Consider the following 6997-nt stretch of genomic DNA (forward strand, 5'->3'; position numbering starts at 1 on the left):
AGCCTGTTGCAAGGGTAGCAGGGCCGGAGCAGTGAAAGGGGATCAACATAGCTGACCTGCCTCTGTGAGAGCATAACCCCGGAAAATCCCAAAACTTCGCGCAACCCAGTCTGGGCAGAGCCGCAGTCGAAGAAAACAGAGTCCCACCGTCACCAGCCATTTAAAAGCTCTATAATCTTTACTTTTATATCTCTAGGAGCATTATAGGGATCTAATTAATTAAGCTAATGAATTAATCCATTCCCGTCCCCATCATATTCTCTCATCTCCTCGCTCTTACTGCCCAACCGCTAGGAAACTACAAAACCCGACACCCAGGACTGGTAGATTTTCGTCTTTTCCTTCCTTCCTATTAATTAAAAAAAAATTTTTTTTAGAACTTTTAATTTTGAAATCATCATAGATTCACAAGAAGCTGAAGAGGAAGTAGCAAAAGTACGCAGAGATCCCATGCACCCTCTACCTGGCTTCCCCCAATGGCTACTCCTTATGTAATTCTTTCATATTACATTTTACTAGCTCATCTAATCCTTGCAACAACTCTATGAGATGACTATCACCATGACCGTTTCACATGGGAAGAAACTGAGTCCCAGAGAAATGAAATACATTGCTCAAGATCCCCAGCAATTTGGTGCAGAATCAGGACTTCGATTCAGATTTTCTGACTCTAAAGTTTGTGCATGCTCACATGAATTCATATTCTCCCTCCATCTTCTCCCTGACCCTCCCCAGGAGAGTGGAAAAATCCAGAAGAGAGAGGCCCAGCTCCCGAAAGAATGCAGTTCTTCACATGCCTGAGAAGCGTAAGGGCCAACGGCAGCTTGCTAAAAATTGGAGGAGCCTCCCTACATAGCTTGGCTGTAGAGTCATCAGAATTATGCGTGTGACCCAGACAGCGGCCCCAGACACTCTTTCGGCTCCCTTCTAAAGCCAGGACACGTGTTCTGCTCTCCTTAAGGCTACTCTTTGCCCTCTCCCGTGACTTTCTTCCTTTCTCGTCCTGCTTTGCTGTTTCTCTGAAGCCATAGGGTGATTCTCCTCTGCCATGTAATGAGTTTCATCTCCTTTCTCTTAAAGCTATGACTGGGGCTCACCTCGTCTCAGAGACGTGAGAAAAGGTTAGCCGCCTGCTTGAGTAAACACAAGATCTCCTCAGAGCTAGAAATCTGAATTCTTCTCTTGAAAGTGACAGAACACCCATAAAACAGATAACTAATGAGAAACTACTCTATAGCACAGGGAACTCTACTCAGTGCTCTGTGGTGACCTAAATGGGAAAGAGATCCAAAAAACACGGGATATACGCATACGTATAGCTGATTCAATTTGCTGTACAGCAGGAACTAACACAACATTGTAAAGCAACTGTACTCCAATAAAAATTAATTAAAAAAAGAAAGAAAGAAAGAAAGAAAGTGACAATACCTAACCCAAAACAGCATAAGCCCCAAAGGGACCTGACTGGCTCCTGTAAACAGAAAGGCCAGGAGCAGGGCTATATATCACGTAGGGAGTGCACGCTGCTGTGTGTCACAGAAGCTTGATTCCAAACACATTGATCTCTCTCTGCAAAGCAACCCGTTCCTCCCGTCAGCCTTCCTGGTGCCTTTCACTCCCCTGCTGCCCTCCTTCTAGTCTCATGCCTGCAATCCGAGAAGAAAGGGACAAGGGGCAAAGTCTCCTTCCTTTCACAAGCTTCCTCAGAAGCTTCCAGGCACGGACTTCTGCCTACAAGTCATTGACCAGAAACATGTCACACGGCCTCCCTGCACAGCAAGGCGGTCTAGGAAGCTCAGTATGTTGGCTGGACGCGGACAGAGAGCTCCCTGAGGAGGGTCTGCCCATTAAGCAGAAGAGCAGACAAATAGTAGTGTCTGCCTCGGGCTGGTTTAGGGGCTCCGACCCACGTCCCAGGACCGGTCTCCGTCTCTGTCTCTGTCTCTCTCATGTTGGCTTCATGCTCACACAGGCCTCCCCATGTGATCTCAGGCAGGCTGCTGCTACTCTGGATCTCGCATCCACTCCTAGTCCAGCCCAGGAGGAAAGGCCAGATCCTCGGCTGCAGGCCTGGCTTCCACCTCATGCTCCTCCTTGAAAGGGTCGCTGTGGCCATGGAGCATGGGATGGCTTCGCCTAGTCACAGGTTCTTTTTCTGAGCTGGGCTGAGCGTGCAGGAGAGGGTATTATTGCCTGAGAGGGAAATCAAGACAGGGTTCCCAAAGAAGGGGAAATGGATGCTGGTGGCCCCCCAACGCCCCAACAAATACCTACTGCTGAATCTTAGGCATCATCGTGTTCCGAGATTCTGAAATCACTGAAGGTGTGTCCAGCCGCCCCAAATATTTGATTAAAATTCCATGTTTTAGATCAGTGGTACTCAAAGTGTGGCCCCAGGGTCCTGGGGGTCCCTTTAAGGTCCACGAGTTCCAAACTATAGGTTCATAATACACTAAGATGTTATTTGCCTTTTTAACTCGCATTCTCTCCCAAGCATCCAGTGGAGTTTTTTCAGAGGTTACGTGACACGCGGCTACATGACATATGATGTTCTCATTGCCCTGATACCTAACGGGTTGTGTGTTTGTATATTCTTGCGTTTTAAAAAGATCTTAGTGTTAATTTCTAACACAGTGAATATTGATAGATATAACTGACTAAATAAAAATTCTTTGAAGTCACAACACTTTTCTCTTCTTTTTTTTTTGGCCGTGCTGTGCAGCTTGTGGGATCTTAGTTCCCTGACCAGGGATTGAACCTGAGCCACAGCAGTGAGAGCCCAGAATCCTAACTAATAGGCCATCAGGGAACTCCCTCACAACAATTAAAAAAATAATAATTTAATTAATTTATTTTTGGCTGCATTGGGTCTTCCTTGCTGCGTGCAGGCTTTCTCTAGTTGCTGCGAGCGAGGGCTACTCTTCATTGCAGTGTGTGGGCTTCTCATTGCAGTGGCTTCTCTTGTTGTGGAGCACGGGCTCTAGGCATGCGGGCTTCAGTAGCTGTGGCACGCGGGCTCAGTAGTTGTGGCTCACGGGCTCTAGAGTGCAAGCTGAGTAGTTGTGGCACACGGGCATGTGGTAGCTCTGCGGCATGTGGGATCTTCCTGGACCAGGGATCAAACCCATGTCCCCTGCACTGGCAGGCGGATTCTTAACCACTGCGCCACCAGGGAAGTCCCCCTCACAACAATTTTTAAGACAATAATGGGGTCCTGAGAGCAAAAGTTTGAGAATCATCGTGAAGGGCAGCCAAATATGCCACCCATGCCATGTTGGCATATTTTGGAGTGGCATATTCTGCTACCTTCCAGCTGTTTTAGATATTAGGCTCACTTGAAAATCTTAAGGAACAACAGGCACACTTATAAGTGTTAGGTAACAAATTTTAACCCATTCAAGGCCATCATCAGTTTACTTTTCCATATCACAGTTTCAGCTGTAAGTATCAGAAAACCAAACCAAAAACAGCAATGCCTTAAACAATGCAGAAATTTGTTTTGCTCTCATATAAACAAAATTTGGAGGCAAGTTATCAAGGGCTGGGATTTTGGCTTCATGATCATGAAAGACCTGGATTCACTCTATTTTGCTGTTTTGCCACACCCAACATTGGCTTTAAACCTCATGTTCCAAAATGGCTGCTTAAGCTCCACCCATCCCAATTGCATTCTGTCAGCAAGACATTTCCCAGAAATTGCATATGATACTACTGTGTATATTCTTTTGGCCAGAACTTAGTTATATGGCCACATCTACCTGCAAAGCAGTCTGGGAAATTCAGTTTTTAAAATGCTGTTTGTCACACACCCAGTTAAAAATCAGAGTTTCTGTTTCTGAGAAAGAAAAGTCTATAAATATCAGCAGTCAACTATCAGGTTAACTTTTTTGTGTGTGTAGACCTTGGAATCAAACTTCTCCTTTATTCTCTGTTTAACTGCAAAATATTCTGTTTCAAAGAGAGCTGTTTAAAAATTGCGCCCAGTTTCAACTACATATCCGTAAATTGGTATTTTCTCAATATTATGGCATTAAAAATATATATTGTTCAGTGGATTGGCTGCTAAGGCTGATTCAAGTCTGCAATTGTCATCCAAACTCCAGTTTCAGTTTCAAGTTTTTGTGATCGTCAATGCCTATTCTTCTCATTGACTGGTTTTAACAAACACAGGAAACAATGTTTATTTATTTATTTATTTATTTAGGCCACGCCAAGCAGCTTGCAGAATCTTAGCCCCCGAACCAGGGATTGAACCTGGGCCCTCGGCAGTGAAAGCCCATAGTCCTTACCACTGGCCTACCAGGGAATTCCCAAAATGATGTCTAAAATCAGAAAATAAACTTACACTGATAAGACACTACTATTAGTTATTAATATATTGAAAGTGTGTGTACAATTTCATTTGGAATTGGGGTTGTATTATTAAAGAATTGATAGCAAAGATTTTCTGAAGGTCCCAGGCCAACAGGTGTTTTCTGTCTGGCTACCACTTCGTTCATAAGCATTTTAAATTCGAATGTCTTTATGCAGGCCAGATACTGTCCAGTTCACTAAGGCTCCATCCCACTCCCTTGTGTTAAACTGGGCCATTTAACCAAATCTTAACCTCTGCCTCGAGGCACCTGAAATTTCTACCAGATTATACAGAGAGGGAAACGTCTTGTCTAAAGTCCAACAAGTATTTGTCAAACTTGGGAAAAAACAAGAAGGTGGGTGAGCACTCTTATAGAGAATAATCACTCAAGTATGAAGTAAGCAGAAGGTGCGTAAAAGATCATGGTACACGTTGAGGTCAGATGTTGGAGAATCTTGAAGGTGAGCTGAGAATCCTGGCCTTGACCATGCGGGAGATGGCAATCCACTGGATGTTAAATTTTAAGTGGTTTAGGATTGTTAGGGAGGTCCTAGGAAGTGCTTCTTTAAAACCAAGGGTAAAATAATCTATTCTAGGGATGAGACTAGGCAGGTTAAAACAAGGCAAATAGGATGGCCTGCGGTTAGTATTAATAGGGAGAAGGACTGGGTGTGTCTGCCAAAGGAATTTGGGAAAGTCTTCTGGAAAAAAAAAATGGGTCAGATTTATCCTAGCCTCTCAGCTGTTTTATGGTCATTAGTGTTCCAATGAACACTCATAAACAGGAATTTGATTGGTTTCCTGAGAGTTCCAAGCATACCTGCTTGGGCCATTCAACCTAGAGAATGACTCAGGGGCCATAAATTGAATGACTAGGGCCGAGGTTGGGTTTTCTGGGTCCTATGGGTGGCTGAGAGCAAGGGTCACAGATAATCAACAAGAAGGTTACACTTCAGGAAGCCTGGGCAAGCTAGGGAGTTGCTTTCTGGGTCTGGCGAATGGACTAAGTGGACAAGAAGTAGTGAAAGACCTGCCATTTTTTTTCCAGAATTAAAACTTTTTTTTAAAATTTACTTTATTTATTTTTTTATATAGCAGGTTCTTACTACTCATCCATTTTATACACATCAGTGTATACATGTCAATCCCAGTCTCCCAATTCAGCACACCACCACCCCCACTCCCCACTGCTTTCCCCCCTTGGTGTCCATACATTTTTCTCTACATCTGTGTCTCTATTTCTGCCTTGCAAACCGGTTCATTTGTACCATTTTTCTACGTTCCCCATATATGCATTAATGTACAGTATTTGTTTTTCTCTTTCTGACTTCACTCTGTATGACAGTCTCTAGATCCATCCACGTCTCTACAAATGACCCAATTTCATTCCTTTTTATGGCTGAGTAATACTCCAACGTATACATGTACCACATCTTCTTTATCCATTCATCTGTCGATGGGCCTTTAGGTTGCTTCCATGACCTGGCTATTGTGAATAGAGCTGCAATGAACATTGTGGTACATGACTCTTCTTGAATTATGGTTTTCTCATGGTATATGCCCAGTAGTGGGATTGCTGGGTCATATGGTAGTTCTATTCTTAGTTTTTTGAGGAACCTCCACACTGTTCTCCATAGTGGCTGTATCAATTTATGTTCCCACCAACAGTGCAAGAGGGTGCCCTTTTCTCCACACCCTCTCCAGCATTTGTTGTTTGTAGATTTTCTGATGATGCCCATTCTAACTGGTGTGAGGTGATATACCTCATTGTAGTTTTGATTTGCATTTCTCTAATAATTAGTGATGTTGAGCAGCTTTTCATGAGCTTCTTGGCCATCTGTATGTCCTCTTTGGAGAAATGTCTATTTAGGTCTTCTGCTCATTTTTTGATTGGGTTGTTTGTTTTTTTGATATTGAGCTGCATGAGCTGCTTGTAAATTTTAGAGATTAATCCTTTGTCCACTGATTCGCTTGCAAATATTTTCTCCCATTCTGAGGGTTGTCTTTTCCTCTTGTTTGTAGTTTCCTTTGCTTTGCCAAAGCTTTTAAGTTTCATTAGGTACCATTTCTTTACTTTTGTTTTTACTTCCATTACTCTAGGAGGTGGATCAAAAAAGATCTTGCTGTGATTTATGTCAAAGAATGTTCTTCCTATGTTTTCCTCTAAGAGTTTTATAGTATTGGGTCTTACATTTAGGTCTCTAATCCATTTTGAGTTTATATTTGTGTATGGTATTAGGGAGTGTTCTAATTTCATTCTTTTACATGTAGCTGTCCAGTTTTCCCAGCACCACTTATTGAAGAGATTATCTTTTCTCCACTGTATATCCTTGCCTCCTTTGTCATAGATTAGTTGACCATAGGTGCGTGGGTTTAGTTCTGGGCTTTCTATCCTGTTCCATTGATCTATATTTCTGTTTTTGTGCCAGTACCATATTGTCATGGTTACTGTAGCTTTGTAGTACAGTCTGAAGTCAGGGAGTCTGATTCCTCCAGCTCCGTATTTTTCCCTCAAGACTGCTTTGGCTATTGAGGTTCTTTTGTGTTTCCATACAAATTTTAAGATTTTTTGGTTCTAGTTCTGTAAAAAATGCCACTGATAATTTGATAGGGAATGCACTGAATCTGTAGATTGCTTTGGGT

This window comes from Phocoena sinus, chromosome 3, assembly GCF_008692025.1.
Source record: "Phocoena sinus isolate mPhoSin1 chromosome 3, mPhoSin1.pri, whole genome shotgun sequence".
Taxonomy (NCBI): Eukaryota; Metazoa; Chordata; class Mammalia; order Artiodactyla; family Phocoenidae; genus Phocoena; species Phocoena sinus.